Source organism: Cavia porcellus, unplaced genomic scaffold (assembly GCF_034190915.1).
Source record: "Cavia porcellus strain 051 isolate PalLab524CR breed Dunkin Hartley unplaced genomic scaffold, mCavPor4.1 scaffold_14, whole genome shotgun sequence".
Lineage (NCBI taxonomy): Eukaryota > Metazoa > Chordata > Mammalia > Rodentia > Caviidae > Cavia > Cavia porcellus.
Genome location: NW_026947497.1, coordinates 60609292 through 60628186, shown reverse-complemented (window position 1 = coordinate 60628186; position 18895 = coordinate 60609292). Strand labels below are relative to the sequence as shown.

General features: G+C 51.3%; 1 long non-coding RNA gene across 1 annotated transcript; it reads left to right on the top strand.

The window, feature by feature from the left end:
- Nucleotides 1-1365: 1365 nt before the first annotated feature.
- Nucleotides 1366-13960, top strand: LOC134478734 (uncharacterized). The gene is made up of 2 exons (XR_010051537.1): nucleotides 1366-3568; nucleotides 6843-13960. It is a non-coding gene; the product is annotated as an uncharacterized LOC134478734 (long non-coding RNA).
- The last annotated feature ends 4935 nt before the right edge of the window (nucleotides 13961-18895 follow it).

The window sequence follows — 18895 nt, the reverse complement described above, 5'->3', positions numbered from 1 at the left end:
GCGTGATTTGACCTCTGGTAGGGCTGATGGGTTAAACATCAGGTGCTGGGTTAAGTTTGGAATTCAGATAAATGACGAGTAATTCTAGAATAATGGCCTAACTATTACAGAGGGCTACATTTTATAGTTAAAAAAGACGTATCTGAAGCCCAACTGTAGTACTCTTTTCTGTCTGTTTCGCTTTGGTAAAACCTCACAGCCATCTCCAGCAGATACTTGGCAATGACAGGAAGCAGTTTTGGTTGTCACAACTTCAGCTCCGTGGGGCGGGGAACCATGCTGCCCACACCCAGTGAGCAGAGGGCAGGGACATGCCCAAGGTCCTGCCATGTGCCAGTGCATGAAGAAGCCCCGTGACCCAGCTGGAAGTGCTGGCAGTGCACGGGAGAAGAGATCCCCGTGGGTGCTTCCTTCCTGAGGTGGGCATCACACAGCTGCGTCCTCCGAAGGGGACCCTGAGGGCAGACAGATGGAGCAGTGTCAGGTGCACTTCTGACTTTAGTGCTTTTGGTTAGGGAGAGCCTAAGGGTCTCTGAAAGCTTCTAGCAAATGCTTCCCCCTAACAGGGCACTTGTCCCCATTCTGGGGAGAGCGAGGTAGGGTGTGCATGAAAGTCGAGGGCAGAGTGCTTGGTCTGTGTGATCTGTAGGGCACCCTGGTCCCCCAGACTTCTCTGGCGACTTCTTGCACTCCTGGAGCGGCTCTGACAGCTCCTGTCTGTCCCTGTTATTCTACTGCACTGGTACCAACTGTACCTGGAGTTTCCCCGACAGAAACGGTGACAGTGGGAATGTTGTGTGCTAATCCTAACCCTAACTCTAGCAAGGGGGCTTTATCCTTGCAAAACCACGCCCAGCCCATGACAAATGCAGTTCAGGGGTCACTGGGGCCTTTTCCACTTCTTCTGTACCCCAGCTGCTGCCAGGCGCAGAGGCCGCTATTCCGCACTTCACTCTGCCCCCCTCCCTACATGGGAACTGGCATCTGCTCGGAAGGAACTGGCAAAGCTTTCTGTGCCAGCTATCTCCATGGGATGCGTGTCTGTCGGGCACAGAGTTCTAGAGCCGGGTGGTGGCTATGGGGACAGCATTGTCCTTGTGCTCAATGCCACAGAACTGAATACTGACAGGGTCCCCACGGTCCATGGTCTGTCCAGGCACCAGGAGGTGCTTGGTAAAGCCTTGACGCTGTGTACCCACAGCCGGCCTGGGTCTGTCACAGTGGCCTCTTGTAAACCTGACCACAGCCTCACCAGTTTGTCTTTTCCCTGAAAACCAGGTGGGCTTTGCCTGTGTCTTCTGCTCTCTGTTCCCAGGCCCTTGAAGATGAGAATGTTTGCAATCTCTTGTTATTCTTCCAAGGTCAGACTTGTTAGGTGTGGAGCTTTTCTGTGAATGGAACCTCTTGTCTTCCCTGGACTATGGTGCTGCACAGGTCAGTCTCGTTTGAATTTTGTTTGCAGTGTCAATCATGAGACTACCAAGCAGTCAGAGTGGCCACAGACAGTGCAGCCTTGGAGCAGACAGCCCTACCTCGAGCTAGTCCGTGACCCTGAGGACACTGTTTGACCCCTGGTGCTCACTCCTCACCCGTGTGTTAGCATTGAGAGGGGAAGTGAAGTGGCCTGGCTAGGGAAAGCACTGCTGTGATTGGTCTGCTCCCAGCAGGGCTCCACACAGGTGGCACCAAAGGACACTGACCTTATGGGTTTGTAGAGTCGGCTCTCGACCTTCCTGTCAGCTTCCCAGGAAGTTGGCAGAACTGGGAAGACACTTCCCTGTTTTCAGTGCAGGAAAAAGTGACCTGAGAGTATAAATATCATTCCAATTCACGGAGTGACTTCACGCAGAGACAATGTCTTCTTGTTCCTCATTCCTGCCTGGCAGAGCTCTCCAGGGACTGAGCTTCCCCAGGGCTGTGATGGTTGTGTCTTCGTCCAGGACTCTAGACCTCTTTCAGTCTCAGCATCAAACTCTGCACACCAGTGTGCAGGTCTCGTCATGTGAATACACAGCAGCTGCTGGGCGATGCTGCCAGCGGTCTAAAGTTGAGAGGAGGCTGTTTTCGATGATCGGAGGCAGAGCAGGCAGATGATCGGGGGTGAGAGGCAGTGTCACCTCAGCCAGCAGCATAGAGCTGGAGATCATGGCTGTCGACTCTGCCTGGCGCCCTCCCATCGCCTGTGCCCTGCAGCTCAGCAGTTGTCACTGGTCAGGTACTTCCTAGGTAGGAAGCCTGTGCCCAAGCCTGGCCAGAGCCCTGCAGGGCCTCCCCCACCCCTAAATCTCTCCCAGCACGGTCCCCAGGATTGACGAAAGAAGAATGAGTGGCCAGTGCATCGAATGCATCTTTCCACAGAAACAATGTTGGAAATGACTCTATTCCCAAAGACACTGACAGCTGACCTCTGTGCTCTGAGAGACTGTGATAGCTGGACCCTGTGGAGTTGAGGCTCCAATTGGTGCATTTATCTCAACTCTGGGTGTGGACTCCACTGGCTGGAAGTCATCCCTATGGCTTGGTTTGAGATTGGGTGACCCATAGTGAGCCAATGGGGCTCTGGCATAGGGTGGCTTGAGTTTCTGCAAAAGTTCCTGGAGGCAGCAGACAGCCAGGCAGCTCCTAATTACTGTCTCACAGACAGGGGAAACCCAAGTATGGGATGAGGCTGACTGCGAGAAGCGTATCTACTCGGCTTTACACTGGTAGCAGAATACAACTGAAAGTACCAAGCACGGTGCTGCTCTGGTCATGGCCTTCCCGCTGGGTCCTAACATGGCAGAGGCCATCCCATCACCATGCAGCCTGAGCATGCAAACCCGTCTCTCTGTCTTCTTACAGAGCCACCAGTCACATCGCAGAGCCTCACTCATATGACCTCATCTTACCCCGATCTCTCACTAAAGTCTGACCTCCAAATAACACCAACAAACGATTTGGAGATAAAGTTTGTAACACACGAACTTTTGAAGGACACATTCAGACCATGGCAGCAGGAATGCAGGTGGGAGAAGCCCAAGTCCTGCCGTACGAGCTACTGTGGACACCTTGTCTCGCCCACGTCTGATTTCTGTTATGTGTGCAGTAGGATTTCTTTTTTGGGAGCCAGCTGGAGCCAGATTTCCTGTAACCTGCAGCTGAAGCAGGGCTGACCCACATGAGGCTGAAGGAACCAGCTGGTCTCTTTCTTTACCACAGCTCCTTCCAAGCCTTCGGCACTGTATTTTTTGAATTTGGGAAGCATTTTAGCCTCAATCCATTAAAATGACTGCCTCTTTCCACTGCAGTGCTTCTGTGCCACATCGCCCCGCAGTGGAAACAGCCACTGGCCCTTGGGATCTGGCCCGGGAAGAGAAGACGAGTCACTCCCTCACCAGGCGAGGAGGGCTTGGCTCACTGTTGCTCTGGGCCTAGCTAAGTCACACTGGATGTCACAGTGTGAAGATGACTTCTAGTTCTCCCAGCCACAGAGCTGTCTGCAGACACTGCGCCCACAGTGACAACGGACTCAACCGCTGACTGACCTCTTTCCCTGCCCTCCTACGGTGTCTTCTGGGATCGCCTACAGGTAAGCTCTGGACTGCCGTCCTAGTCCCAGACCCAGTTCTGATTCTGGGCCCAGGGCAGACCCACTGTGTGTGGACTCAGGTCCATTCTGTGCACTCTGCTCGTGTGATCCTCAAGAGGAGACTGACGTAGGCTGCCTCCCATGTACCTATTTGGATGATGGGGTGAACCAGGAGCACTTAACTTGGCAACAAAGAAGGTGCAGCATCTTCAGATGATGAGGACCCTGTGCAGAATGAGTGTCCCCACCAGGTGAGGGGCTTCTCTGGGCAGGGACTGAGTTTCAGTGTGCTGGCCTCAGCAGCCAACATGGTGACTGTTGTAAAGCAGACACATGAGGACGAATTTGTGGGTCCTTTCAGTATCCAGCTCCACCCCACTCCAATCAAAAGCATCTCATTTTCCTTTAGAGAACTTGCCTCTTCCTCCTGTCAAGTCCTTTGTATGGACAGGACAGATGCCGCACCTCAGCCTCTTATCCCCTTCTACTGGCTGCAGCAATTGGTTTACTCTTGAGCCAACAGGAGTGTTTAGGACTCATGGGAGGAGCTAACCAAAGATCTCTGTGTCCCCTGGAGGATGAGATGAGAAGCCTGGAATTACAGCAACCCTTTTGCTAACATGAGAGAGTTGACCAGGAGCTGTCGCAGAGCTCAAGGTCATGTGGGATCACATGTTTGAGCTTTGCAATAAGTCTCATTTGAAGCCCTTTTTCCAGTGATACCTTTTACTGGGTATATCAACTTGAGTCAATTGCTGTCACTTCTCACATTATATAGTCACCAAATCTGCACTCGACACGTGTTTGCTGACGGGTGAATGATATAAAAATGTAGGAGATTTCAGGTAGGTTTAAAGAAAGATTTTCTAAAACTTGGAGCTCTGAAATATAGAACAGAATGCCCTGTAAGGTAATAAATTTCCTTTTTCCATGGCATAAGCCTAGGCGAAATCACCGCTCTGTCAGGAGTGCTAAGGAAAGGTATCCTGGGGGTGGGTGACGGAGCCTCCGAACAGGGCTGGAGATGTTTTAATGTTCCTTCAGTGATAGGCTCAGCAGGCCTCGACAGGCAAGGTGGGGAGGATGGCTGAGAGGAGACAGTCTGAGGGTGACATGGCTGGGGTCAGATTTGGGGCCTGGGGTGAGGGTTCTGGAGGTCAGCTGAGAAGAGGACGGGGTGATGCCCTACCTAGATGATGAGAAGGTCCACCAGTCACGTGGGCCAGCGGGCCTGTTTGAGGGTCTGGCTGCAGCGTGAGGACCCGGCCAGCTCTCAGGTACTGGTGGATGTGTGCTGACTTGGGCACAAGCACCAGAAGCAGGTTTGCCCCAGCATCCATGCATGCACAGCAAGAGCGTCAGGAGAGTTTGTCACTGAGTGACTTTCTTGTCTGATGGTGGAGCTAGTGGCTTCTCTTTGTTTCCTAGGGTTCCTTCTTCCTGGTTCTGCCATTGGCCTCCTGTGAGACCCTGGGAAGCACACTACTCTCCCTGGGCTCCTTCCTCATCTACAAAATGCGACTTGGGACACCAGAGCGTTGCTCTAGAACGGGACGTGCAGGGGTGCCCATGTCTCTGCATGGCACATGCATTCCTGTCATGGGGATGTAGCAGTTCTCCGGGGTCTCGAGGGCCAAAGAGGAAGATGCGATACAACCTGTGGATCCTCCAGACTCATGTCCTGGAGTGTCCCAGGTTCTTCTGTCCCTAGGGATCAAAGGGAGCTGCAGCCTCTTGCAGCAAGGAGGGATGGGCAGTGAGGCCCAGAAGGGACAGGTGTGGTATCCCCAGGGGACAAGTGGGTGTAGCACAGGCTGCAGCTCAGGGAGATGCAGGCCCCGACTGGGGTGCACATTGGACACAGGGCTGGCTGAGTCCAGGTTTCTAGAGAAGCCAGAAAGCCAGAGTTTCCCCACTAAGTTCTCCTGAAATTCTAATGTCTTCAAGTAATGAAAAGCGAAAGCCTTTCTGGGCCAGATGGAACAGCATCCAGGGCTGGCACAGTGTCTGGCACTGCCTGTTCTTTTTGCTTTGGAGTCTAGAGGGTGGTGGGCACAGGTGCCAGACACTGAGTCTGCAGGGCTCCCAAGGGTCCCAAGGCAGAGCCCGCAGAGGCAGGGACAGGTCCTCCCCATGTCAGCAGCTGCTGATGTGCTGAATGCCGGAGGGTGGGGTGGGGTGGGTGGCAGGCCGTGCAGCCAGGGCAGCCCGAGCTGGTCCCTTCCACCTTAGCTGAACCTTAGCTGTCAGGTGCCAAGCAAGTCCAGGTTGTGTGTGTGTACATGGGTATGCGTGTGTGCGCCTAGGGTACAGCTGTCTTGTGATGACTTGGTGAAGGGAAATTATTCTTCACTCTCCCCACTGAGAAGAAAAGGCTGTGGTGGAAGCCCCTTGGCCGGGTTGCCTAGCAAGCTGATAACAGCTGGGTTTGCAGTGTGAGTTCCTGGTCAGCTTTGCGTGCCTCTGTTTCCTCAGACATGAACAGGTTAGGGTGGGAGGAGTGCTGCCTGCATGATGCATGTTGCCTGGTGCTGGGAAGCTGGCTCATGGTTGGGGTTCAGGGGTCCCTGGTCCACAGCACATGTGGCCCTCGAGCTCCGGGAGGCGTGAACCTGCAGGTGGTACCAGATTCTAGACAAGCACCTTTCCCCGTGTGGGCACACCTGTGACCACCTCGAGTTCGTAGATTAGGCACAGCCAGGCTGACAGAAGAGCTAAAAATAGAACAGCAGAGTCACAGCAGCAACTGCAGTGAGAGTTCCATGGAGGCGACCTCTTCTGTCTCGGTCTCTGTCTTTCTCTTTTCTCTGTATGTCTGTGTGTCTGTCTGTCTGCCTGTGTTTCTATCTAATCTCGGGTACCATCCTCACCCCTCTCTGGAGTGACATGCACACTCTTGATTCAGACTTTGGGGGACTGGGGAACTTGAAACACAGATGAGAGGCCTGCGTGCTGAAGAGACGTGAGGAGGAAAGCCCAGCTCGCCTTCCCGGCCTGCTGTGAGTGTTGGCTGCAGACTGCTCGGGCCCCCTTCCCTTCCTCAGGGGAGCTGTCCTAAGTGGGTCCTGAGTGACCCTGCCATACCGTTCCCTTCCCCATTGTGGACAATGGTGGCCATGTTTCGCTGGGGTTGAGTCTGTGTTTGTGCTAGGCAAGCTAAGGCGGGCACCAGCCAGGACAGCTTCCTTGCTCCATGATTCCAGCCTTCTCCCTCTTTTCTGTGTTCCCCAACAAGCCTTATGCACTGAACCCTTGTCTCCGGCTCTTTCTCTAGGGACTTCTGCTGGCTTCAGGTCCTTTGAGCCCTCACCAGGATGGTGTAGACGGATGCTGTTACTCATTTCACAGATGGAGAAACTGAGGCTCAGGGAGAGACCTCCCTGCAGAGTACTGGAAGATGATTCCTGAAAATGCGTCCTTTTCACTTTCACCAGGTTTTTCCACACTGAGCTCCCTCCCTCCCCTCCGGGTCTTCCTGGGCACGCCAGAGAGGGAACCATGGGTTTCGCCCTCCTGAAAGCAAATCAAAACCCTTGAGGGGGAGGAACAAGGCCAAGGAACCTCGAAGACACCCTCTTCCGATGTCATGGCAGTTGCTGCCGTCCAGCCTGACCCTCAGTGACCCCAGGGCCTATTGCAGAGATACTCGGGTCCCTGAAGGGCCCTCATTGGTCCAGAGCACCTTGATTTCAGACAAAGGACATGACTTTACCTTGCTCTGAGTGACTCAGACTGGCAGGAGGCAGACTTCAGGCCCATGTGACCAGCGGAAGTAACCAGCCCAAGAGCCCCTGAGTCGGAGCCAGAGGGGGAAGGTGGGCCTGCGTCTGTTGGAAGGGACACCCCTTTCCCAGTCCAGGTCCCACCTCGAGCCTGTCCCACAAACCCCTCCCCTCTGTGACAGCAGCCATCCCCTCAGGGTCCCCCTGGGGATCAGCCCCAGCTCACATGGCTGGCATTTACCTGCCCCACCACATCCTCCCACCCTGGCTGGTGGCCTGGCCCTGCAGTCCAGCAGTCCAGCAGTGCTGTATGTCACTGAACACCTCCTGGGCTCCTGCCTCTGTGTCCCAGTGAAGAAATGAGGGTGATCTGGAGGTGGGACACCAGTGCTGGATGAGGGGGAGTGGTTAAGAGCCTGGGGGTTCTGTTCTCAGACAGCCTCCTGTGAAGCCTGGCCACAGCTCTGTTTGGATTCACAGTCTCCAGTCTAGCTTGTGGGCTGCCTGGAACCCTTGGGCTCCAACAGGCCCTGAATGCCCCTCGGGGGGACTCAAGGAAGGGGCTCCCTGCTTCCCAGATGGGCCACACCCCGAGGCACCAGAGTCTGGCTGAGGTCTCTGGAGGGCTCCGTGGGGGAGGGTGGCATAGCGCCATAATTAGGCAGAAGTGAGCACAGGAAGGTGCCTGTCGGTTCGGTCACCACTGCTGGGTATTTTAAAACGCTGGAGGAGAGGATTTTGAATGTTTCTGAAGCAGCAGTGAACATTCAAGGAGACAGATGCGCGTGCACTGATTTGAGTGTTGTGCTGTGCTCGCCTGTAGCCCAACACCACACAACACAGCCCACCGGCACAGGATCATTAGGTGTCAGCTGAAAAATGAATCGTAAAAGGAGGGAGTCAGCAAGCAGTGGAGGGTCTGGCAGGAGCAGAGGGCCTGGCTGGGCACTGTCCTGCCCGGGCGACAGGTGCGCGCCTTGCCCACAGCTCCTTGGTTACCCGAAGCGTGCTCCCTGGTCTGAGTGAGAGGCCCTTGGCTTTCGATGTCCCCTGGCCTAGCTGGAACAGCTCTGAAGGAAGAAGAGGTTAAAATGTGGTTTAAGCTTCAGGCAATTAGTGCCACCTCTCAGAGCCCTTCCACTGGGAGAATTCACACTGGAGTTAGTCTGACTTTAACAGGATCCAGTGTCAGGCTGTCGCAGGTCCCAGGGGCGCCTGATTCTTGAGGGCAGCAGCTTCTGGCTTGCGGCTCAGATAACAAGTGTGGCTCTTAGGGGTCCAGACCTCTCCAGGGAGATCTGATCAGGAGAAAGGAGCGGAGGCTGAGTGCCTGGGGTTATTCTGAGAACAAGGAGCAGGGTCGCAGGCAGAGCTCCAATCACTGCAAGCCCTGAAGGACAATTCAGACCCCTTGCCACCAGCCACCACGCACCCTGGGGCAGAAGTGAGGCTGGAGGGCCTGGTGGCCACCACAGTGGCCGCCTCCAGTGTGGCCTGAGGGTATGCATCAGCTGCCCCTGGAGCCTATTAGAAATGCTGGCTATGGGCCTGTGTGGTCACTGGACCTGAGAACCCTGCTCTGGCCGCAGGTGGGGGCGGACCAGCTTCACGCTTCACTGAGCAGCATGGAACCTGAAATTTTTAGAACCGGTTTCCGGTGTTTTATAATAGGCATTTTTCTTCATGAAAACCTACATTTTAGCTTTTCTTGGGGGAGAAACTTAGAAGATCTAGTCACAAGGAACACACCTGCCTGCTTTGTGGTGACTGCCTGGAGCTGAGCAAAAGCCACTGCTCTTAGCAGGGCCACGCCCTGCATGACCTGTCCTGCTGGCTCCCTGTCTCCCTGGAGGCGTGGGGCCCTAGCCTGTGACACATCTGTCCCTATCCCAAGTTAAAGGCCATTCCACATACACTGGTGGTATGCTGGGCCTCCTCTCCCTGCCCTGCACCCGCTCCTGCCAGCCACCCCACTTCTGTGGAGATGGAGAAGAAAGACAGACCTAGTGCAGAGGCCCAAGGCGGAGGTGCACCAGTTTAACCTTCAGTCAGGTCTGTCTCATCCCCAGAGGATGCCCCATCATTGAGCTCTGGAAGGATAGGACGATCCCTCTGCTCGGCTACTACCCAGGACTGGGGTCCTCAGAAGTGAACAGGCCCATTTCTCAGCAGCTGGCGACCCTGTGGTCTGGACTGCTTGGGACTCTTGGCTCTCACAGTCTGTGCTCTGAGGACTGTGCTGGCAACGGACCAACTCGCCTCCCTCTGGAAGGAGGTGGCAGGGTTAGCAGGGAAAGGACAGTCTGCCTCGCTGACCCTAAAGTCATTCTTGAGCACTTCCTTGCAGATGGGGGGCAGGTGGCAGGCAATTCCTTTCAAGTCCCTCATCTTGGAGGAGGACGTTTTGACGAGGTCTACAAGGTCAGCTCAGCTCCGGGGGAGAATTGACAATAAAAATGTGGTTGCAAGAAGCATTAATGGAATTCTCATACATGCAGATGAGGGGGCAGCGAAGAAACACTTGAGTCGTTGAGCAGACCTGGCTTAGGAGGCCAAGGCATCTTCAGTGGAAATCACCTTATTTCTGAATGTGCATCTCTGAGACCATAGGAATGGTGTTGGTCAGGGGTCTCTGAGGGACAGAATAATGGAATCCATCTCTGTCCATCCACCCACCCACCCACTCACATGTCCATGCACCCATCCATATCCATCCATAATGTCTGGTATCATATCCACCAATCACCATCTATCTTTTATATCTATCTTCTATCATTTATAGTTATCATTTATCTACCATATCTGTCTACCCAACTATCATCTCTCAGTCTGTTGTCTAACATTGATAGCTATCCTCTATCATTTATATTTTTCATCCATCGTTTGTCTATCATCTGTCTATCTACCAATCATCTATCTATCTGTGTATTTCTGTCTATCTAGGAATGATGGTCATGTGATTATGAAGGCCACAAGATCCTGTGGACCACTGTCTGCAAACAGCAGAATCCAGGATTCCCGTGCTGTGGCTCAGTCCCAGTCTAGGCATGCTGTGTTTCAGCCTGAAGCCGCCAGGCTGAGTACCTGGGGGCGCGGTGCTGTGAAGGGGCCCAAAGGCTGGGGGTCCAGGAGCCCTGATGTCTGAGGAGAAGAAGGCTGCAGCTCTGCAGGGGAGAGTGCTTTACCTTTTCCTTGTACATCTACCTGTAGCAAGTACCTTTGGGTACTTGGAGTCAGGCAAGCTGGAACCCAAAATTTGCTGTCTTGGCCCCCGTGGCAAATGGTGACCAGAGTGGGATTCTCCTGGCCTTGAGGACCCGTGCTGGACCCTCACACCAGCTGCTGTACACCCTAGAGCCCACTGGAGGCAGTGAGGTCAGAGAGGGAGGGTGGATCAGGCATCCGTCTCAAAGGCAGGTGGCCGCCAGGTCCCCTCCAGGCAGCTCCTTGGGATGACTGCTGTCATAGGCATACTCTGCAGGAGGAGGAGAGGAACCTGGGACCTGGGGTCTGATCCCTGCCTCTCTCCCACCGAGGTGTGGTGATGCTTGGCCGAGTGTCCTGGTCACTTTGAGCTTAGCTTTCTCCCCCACCGCCCCAGGGGCAGCATCCTCAGGGGCCCTCTGCTCTTCCATTCACCTCCAGCTCCTTTCCTTCCCCGTCCACTCTGAACCGCTGTCGTGGGTGCGGATGATGGCTCTGCATCACACACCACGTAGAGTGACCGGCCTTCCTGACCTTCCTGACCTCCGAAGTCTGTCTGCCCTCTCCTCCCCACAGTGGTTTCTCTCCTCAGTCTGCTCTCCATTCTCTCCCCACCTCAGTGCAGCCACTTAGTGCAGCATCTCAGCCGTCTCCTTGACCATTCGGGGACTTGCCCCTATGAGAGGCATGTATGTCTGTCATTTCCTGGGCGATTATGGACAAGGGAAACAGTGTTTCCTGCCACACCACACTATGAGGAGGACTCCAGGAAGAGCCACTTTGCTGGGCACTGCCTCTGGGCTGCCTGGGGATGCTTGCTAAGGGTCTTCTTGCCCCCAGGATGGCGGAGGCCGACCACTCTTCTAAGGGGAGATCAGAGGGGAATGGCTCCGGTCGCCTGCATTCTGTAACCCGCCCTGGAGAGGAGCGTGCAGCTGGGCAGGTGTGGGGCTGCAAGGTCAGCGGCTCTGTCCCTGTGGTGACAGCCTGGCCAGCACGTTTCCTAGTGAGTGCACTGTGGGCGCATTGTACCTTGTAGCTCAGAATCAATAAACTCAAGGCAATTTCCTTAACATCCCATCAATAAGAGATTACGGAAAGGGGAGGGTTTTCTTTAGAAGCTAATGCCTTACTAAAGTTCAAATGAGGCAATATATAGTAAAATAAATTCAATTTCTATTTTCACTCCTTGCAGTTTTAGTGGAGACTAAATGAAATGGAACCATGTTGATCCTCACTCGTTCAATATATCTTCACTTCCTAAGAACCAAGGTCATTTTTACCTTCACGGGAAGGAAGGCAAAATATAAAATACCCATTCAGAAATGCGTTTGCAGGGTTTTGAGAGCCAGCTAGATGACTGATATATTATGTAATTCATTTCATGGCACAGCCGAATGTGTTTTACAGATAGTGTTTAACCTTCCCAATTCTGCTCTGAGATAATCCCCCTTCTGAGGATAAAAATCTTATATTTAACATAAAAGGAGCGGCTGGAGGGAGGAAAGCTGCGTAGCGTGTACCATGCAACAGATAACCGGAAGTTGCCCCAACAGTGGTGATCAGAGGAGATCTCTGCAGCCTTGCCTTATTAACTAATCTCACACTACACCCACCAGGACAAGGTGGCAGCCAATGTGCGAGGCCACGGCGGTGTAGGCCGAGGGGCAAAAACGTATCTTGTACTTGTGGCTGACTGGCACAAGGGCAGCAGTGTGGTCTGCCGTGGACAGATTCTCGACAGACCTTGCTCCATCCTGTGTGTGACCTGGGGCCTGAGACAACCGAACCCCCCAAGCCTCAGGGCCCTTGTCTGGCCCCCACTGTGGGGGCTCTCACTGGGGCAAGCTAAGATGTGGGCAGAGTTGGGTGCGGTGACTGTTGTATCTCCCGGCTTGGCAGACACCGTTACCCCACAGAATGAATGTCTTTTTAGGGATTCCTGGACCACAGGTGCTGAGATCCTTACCTGGGTGACTTTCCAGGGTTCTTGTTCATTGTCATTTGCTGTCAGCCACTCCAACGCCCACCTTGTCCCTCTGTCAACTCCCTCTTCCCCTCCACTGCCAACTTGGCCACCTCTTGACAACTATTTCATTGACAGAAGGGAAGTACTAGATCCTTATCCCTGGCCGGTGACATATCAACGTCCAGTGTGGCAGGGTGGGGGGTATTATCGATGGCACCTAGGTGTCTCCCTGAAACCTCCTGTCGTCACAGGTTGGACTTCTTCAGAGGTGGCTGGATCTGGGGTGTGTGACTGATTCCTGGTGCCACGCTGGGGTTACAGGTATGTGATTGCTGCATCAGCCCACTGCTTGGTTTAGCACCCCAGCCCCATAGTACAGATAAAGAGGAGGCAGAAAGACCTGCTAAGGTCCTCGCTGCTTTCTACCTTCTGTCCACCACGAACTGTTTCTCCCCTGCCACCGTGCCTTGGAGCCAGCCAAATATGAACTCTGTCTTGGTTACTTTTATTTCATTGCTGAGACAAAATACCTGACATCCAAAATGAAGGAGACAAAGTTTATTTAATTCAGAGTTTATGAAGGTTTCAGTTCATAATTAGCTGGTTCCAAGGCACGGTGGCATGGCACAGGGCAGATACTTGTGATACTAAGATGCTGAAAAATTAAAATAGTTAATTAAAAGATAGTTATTAACAAAAATAGTTAAAAGGATAGTTATTAGCAGTATTGTCATTCTGTGCTGAGCTTGTTACCCTAGTAACCAAGCACCAACCACATAGTTATAGATTAATTGACCACGTCATCATGCTGTTCTGTATGCATCGTTCCCCCTCCAGTAACCTGTTTGCTATGTCAACCTTTGTTCCCACTGCAAGAGACAAATGATGCTGTGTAAACCATTGTTCCCTTTATGAGAGACAAATGTTCCTGGAATTGGCAGACCAAGGGCTATGACTTGGCTAACCACCCACAATGCCTCTGACCTCAAGCAAAGGGGAACAAAGGCCCACCTTGTTTCTGTTTCTCATCGCTATGTACTTAATGATCAATGAGCTAATCATAAATGAACTATAAAAATCAGTCAAAATTCTGACTCAGTTGCACAGCTTTGCAAATTCCATCTGCACTGTGTCGCTGGGCCAGCTAAAATAAAAGTGCTTCTTTTAAAAAGATGTTGTCTTTTTAAAAAGATGTCGTTTTTCATCTTGGGGGTCCTTTTTTGGGGAGTACAACAATACCAAAAGCAACAAGAGCAAAATGGGTAAAAGGAAAAGCACACCCCTTTCCCTCCCTTACATTGTATGCGGCTCCCCACACCTGGGCGGGTGCCAATCCCAGCACCAGACAGTGCACCAGTCACAAACACTAGACTCAGCCGCCTTTGAAAGGCCTGTCCCCCCACAACTGCATGAAGCTTTGTGGGGACACTTAAACACAAATCATAATAGACTGAAACCTCTATAAACTGCAAGCTAAATAAACTTCTCTGCCTTTAACTTTGGGTATCAGGCATTTTGTCTCAGAATGAGAGAAAAGTAACTGAGATAGTGTATTACCAGATTTTGAAATTCAAAGTGAGGGGTTGGCAAGATGTGGCCTCTACATACATGTGGGTCACTGTCTGTCTTTGCAAATAGTTTTATTGAAACGCATTCATTCATTTGTGTATTGTGTATAGTGCTTTGAACTTGGTTTGCAAACAACCAAGCTGAAGCATTACAACAGAGACTGTATGGAACACCAAGCTTAAAGAAGAAGCCTGAAACCTCTACTAGGCTCTGTGGAGAAACTGTTTCACCACTGGCCTCTCGTTCATAAAATGAAGGTCGTAAAATGAAGCACAGCCTCCCTGGTGGATGACTTGTGCTCTGGTGCGGGGTGGGCCCTGGAACTGGGATATGAGTCCTTGGGAGAGATGCGGAGCTTGTTCCTAGGATGCTCTCCTCTATCCAAGTGGCAGAGATAGGTCTCCTGCATACTGCATAGCTATGGCTTTCTGTGTGTGCCACAGCCTGCAGCGGCTACTGCAGGGCCATAGCACAGCCTTTGGGGCCGCAGCCTGCCTTCTTCTCGACCCTGGTTTCTTTCAGGGAAGCACAGCCACCAGCCAGCAGGCTGCCCTCTGCACCGCCCTCTTGCTGGCTTAGGTACCACACCCTCGCTTGCCATTGCCCACAGGTTTCCTAGACACCCACACTGGTCTTGCTGCTGAGCCTGAAGGAAAAGCACCCGGTTTGGAGGGTTCGATGGTTCCAAGCAGCTGTGATTAACAGCAAGTCTGGATGCCTCTGTCGGGTAGTCAAGTCACACCCAGCCATGAAGGCTAACCCTATCCCTAACCCTAACCCTAACCCTAACCCTAACCCTAACCCTCTTCCTCCTCCTGGATCCTTACCTTGGCCAATGACACCATCATCTACCTGCTCTCTGGCCCTCATTTCCAAGTCCTTCCTTTGTCTTCCACTTGTGTCTGACTGGCCACGAAATCCCACTTACTCCCAGGGCCCCTGGGAGCCTGCTTTTCTCTACCCCATCTCCACTGTGGCTCCCAGAGTTCACTACCTGTTGTCAGCCATGGGTTACCAGAGCCCCTTGGAGAAAGTTCGTGCCAATAAAAGCCTGCAGGCCCGCTCCTTTGCTTCAGCTCCCGGTGGGCCCCCCATTTCCCGTGGACAAAGTCTAAAGCACTTGGGGCAGGCTGAACCCTGGGTTGGGGTGCTGGTGACTTCCTGGGCTTGGACAGAAACATAAAGACAAACAGAAAGGAGAGCAGGAAAGTTGTAATTTTTAAAATTGTACTTCTAAGAAAAACCATGGAAGACTATAGTTTCAGGACACAAGTTACTCAAGACCCTTCCCTTTCCAGGAAGCTCAAAACAAAACAAACAAACAAACCAAAAACCCTACAGATCTAGAGGTGCTTTTCTCCTCTGACTTTGTCTCCTCCCACAGGAGACACGTAGGGGTTTGCAGTCTGACAGCCCCCAGGGTGGTGGCCCTATAGAAACCAGGACCTAAGACAAATTGCCACGAATCTTCCCTTGAAATTCTACCCTCACTTCACACTTAACTTTTGTGGGCATCTTTCTCAGGTGTGACCCAAATTATGGTGACCACAGCAGCCAAGTACATCCAGCAGAAAGTCAGCTCACAAAACACGACGCAGCGTCCTTGTCCACCTCAGTCACCAGACTGGGCGCTGTGCTACTCCTGCCTCCTGCCAAGGTCAAAATGACCATGAAAGGTCAACATGTCCAATCCATTCAGGACATTAAGTTACCCAGGCCAGCGCAACTAAAAGACCCTCAGGAAAGAGGACCCCAGAGCTGCTGCAGGAAATGGCGAAGAAAATGGGATGAGTGTGTTTGAAGTCAGGAGAGGATTCGGATGGGAGTTAATGGCAATGTGTCTTTTACTACAATAATTTTAAAAACTTAAACACATTTTTTTCAGCCACCCCTTATGAAGATACGCATCCTAGTTGACCCATCTTGAAATCACCACTAAGGCTACACAGAAGCCCCCAGTGCCAGGCCACCCGCTGTTCTCCGTGCTGTCAGTACATGTTTGTGGTGCCTAATGGACACGCATGCTGTGGGAAGTTGGCTCACGGAGCCCCGCGTCTCAATTCCGTGTCCATTTCCTCCCTTGTCCGCTCCCCACATCTCTCCATTCCCTTCCCAGGGAGGAAAGATCTGCCTCCCATTTCCTCATGTCTGTCTTTCACTCCAAATAAACCTTCTTATCCTCTCACTGATGCGTCATGAAAATTCCTTCTCTGTGACTGATGTCAGCGGAACCACGGTGTATTCTGGGGAGGGGTAAGTTGCAGTCCACCACTTCCGCTCTGGGGAGCCTGACCGAGCCTGTCTGGTGACATTCTGCGGCCTTGTTTCCTGCCCCACCCCTGCGCTGGGTCCTCCTCCCACCTCACACAATGCAGTGGACTGAGCGGTTCCTCCTGGGGAGGGGGGGGAGCAGCAGTCTCCACACTGTGCAGGAGGGTCATCCTAGGGTGGGCACAGTCATCGTCCCAGCTGCAGTGTCTGTAAAGTGCTTGGGAAGTCACGTGCTCTGTCCCCTGTGAAGCTCCCTGTGGGGCTTCTGGATGATAAGGGATGTTTGTCCCAGCCACGGTCACCTGGCTGGTCAGAAGCTGTCCTGGAAGAGCCTCTGAAGGGCCTAGGCTGTCTGCAGACCTGCAGATCTCCTGCCACATGAGGACCCCCAGCGTGCAGGGCAGGTGACGGGAAGCCTGGCGGGACCTTTCACCCACACAAAGTGCACTCTTTTAGTATCTTTTGCCTGGACTTATTTGTGCTATATCAATACACATTTTATTTTTGTCTGTAATTTTCTAAGATGATCTTCTCTGTTCCTCTGTTTTAAACATTTCTGCCCGAGAGTGCCCATCTAAGTGAAGGGGTAGGATTCAGGCTCATCTTTGTAACCAGCCAGCTCTGAAGCCTTGAGAAGGTGACTCAATCTCTCTGTGCCTTAGTTTCTCCTCTATTAGAGAATAATAAGAGCCCAGTTTCACACACTCGTCAGGGGAATAAAACAGCACAAAACACATGCTTAGCAAATATTAGAAATCATTCGATGCATATCATCTTTAAAAACAACACAGAGTTGGATGTTTAAAACTAGGTCTGAAAATCTCCTTTATTTACAATGGTGAATTTATCTTACATTTAAAAATTATTTTAAGTAATTTTAAAATTTACCCTCTTCGAAGGGAAAAAAAAAAGAGTTCTAACAGATATAACAGCAAGTGTGTATAGGGGTGTTGAATAGCTGACTATATTAATGTTTTTGGATCATTGAACACAGCTGTTTGCAGTCTCTCTGTTTGAATGTCTACTGTGTATTCTTTGATACTGTGATTTGAGCAACTATTTCCAAGATGATAATATGTAATCTATTAACAGGTGATTTCTTACTGTTATGTTTTTTTTTTTTGTAGTTCTGTATTATATGTAATCTTACACTGCTTTGTTTTGTTTTGTGTTTTTCTCTTTTTCCTCTTAAATAAAAAAAAAAAAATTTACCCTCTTCAGGCGCATAATCAGTGGTGTTTAGTTAATGTACAGGTTGTGCAATCATGGTTTTTGTGTCATTGAAAAATGTATCTGGGTCCCATAACTACCCTTGGGGCGTCCTTGTGTCTCAGTCACAGACAGCTCATGCTGGCTTCCTGTCCCTGTGATGTGCTCTTTCTGCATGTGTCAGAAAAAGGGCTGATTAAGTGTGGGCTTCTACTTAACGTAGTGTTTTTGTGCTCATCCATTTCTTCTTGATTGCACAGGACGGTGTTCCTGTGAACTGATACAATGCACCACCGCTTGTTTCTGTATTTATTACCTGACGAATAATTGGCTCCCACTTTTCGGCTATTCTGCATATTTACATATGTGGAGGACCACTTGGATGACTTTCCTTGAATAAAGAGCAATTATTTTGGCTAAACCTGGCCCTGTCTCCATGTACTGATGCGTACAGAGCTGGCTGAGCTGTTTCCTTTCCCTTCAGTTGGCTCTAAGCAATGCAAATAGGGCTGGCTGAGGTACTGATGTGTAATCTTTGAAGCCAGGTGACAGTCGCTGTTTTCCTATCATATGATTCCCCCAAAAATGTGGTTGAGCCGGGCAGGATGAAGAGTCTCCATTCCACACTGTCAACTGGGTTTAAGCCTTGAGATAAGAGGCTGTGACTTCCCAGGACAGAAAAGTTTGCATATCAGAGCTGAAGCACCGATTCCCTACCACTAGACGCTACCTCACTGTGTCACCCATGAAGATTAGTCTCTCTGCATATTGCAGACGTGATTTTGAGCCTCCTCTCTAGTTCAGCTCACAGCACTATGTACTTCCTGCCTTTCTCATGGTCACTCTTCTTCAAGCCATTCCTTTGTTCATGAGTTAATAAAACCCAGGTTAAAATCTGGGCTGGGCCCTGGATTGAGGCCTTGGTTCCAGTGGACTGACATCTTGGCTGGACTTAGGACCCGTTGGCTCCTCATAATTATAACTATCTTAGTGCCTTTATTCTTGCCATGGGTTGCACTGGAAGTTGTAGACTGGAATTAACTTGTTAGAATTTCAATAACATTTACATAGGATTACAAATATGCTTCCCAGATTGAGACAAGGACCAGGAAGGGCTTTCTTTCTCTATATAAGTATTTTTGTAGACATAGATTTTTATCACTTTTGCATAGAATTGCTAAGGTGTGTATTTCACTTTTCAAAAGTTGCCAGTCTTTTCCCCCAAGTGGCCACAGTATTTTATGTCCAGTTTACCTGCACCATTACTGATTACTGGTAGCTGATCTTTGCAAGTACCCAATTAAAACAGGCAGATATTTGAATCCATGTCTCACCAAAGGAGACAGATGAATGGCCGATAAACACATGAAGAGAGAATTAACA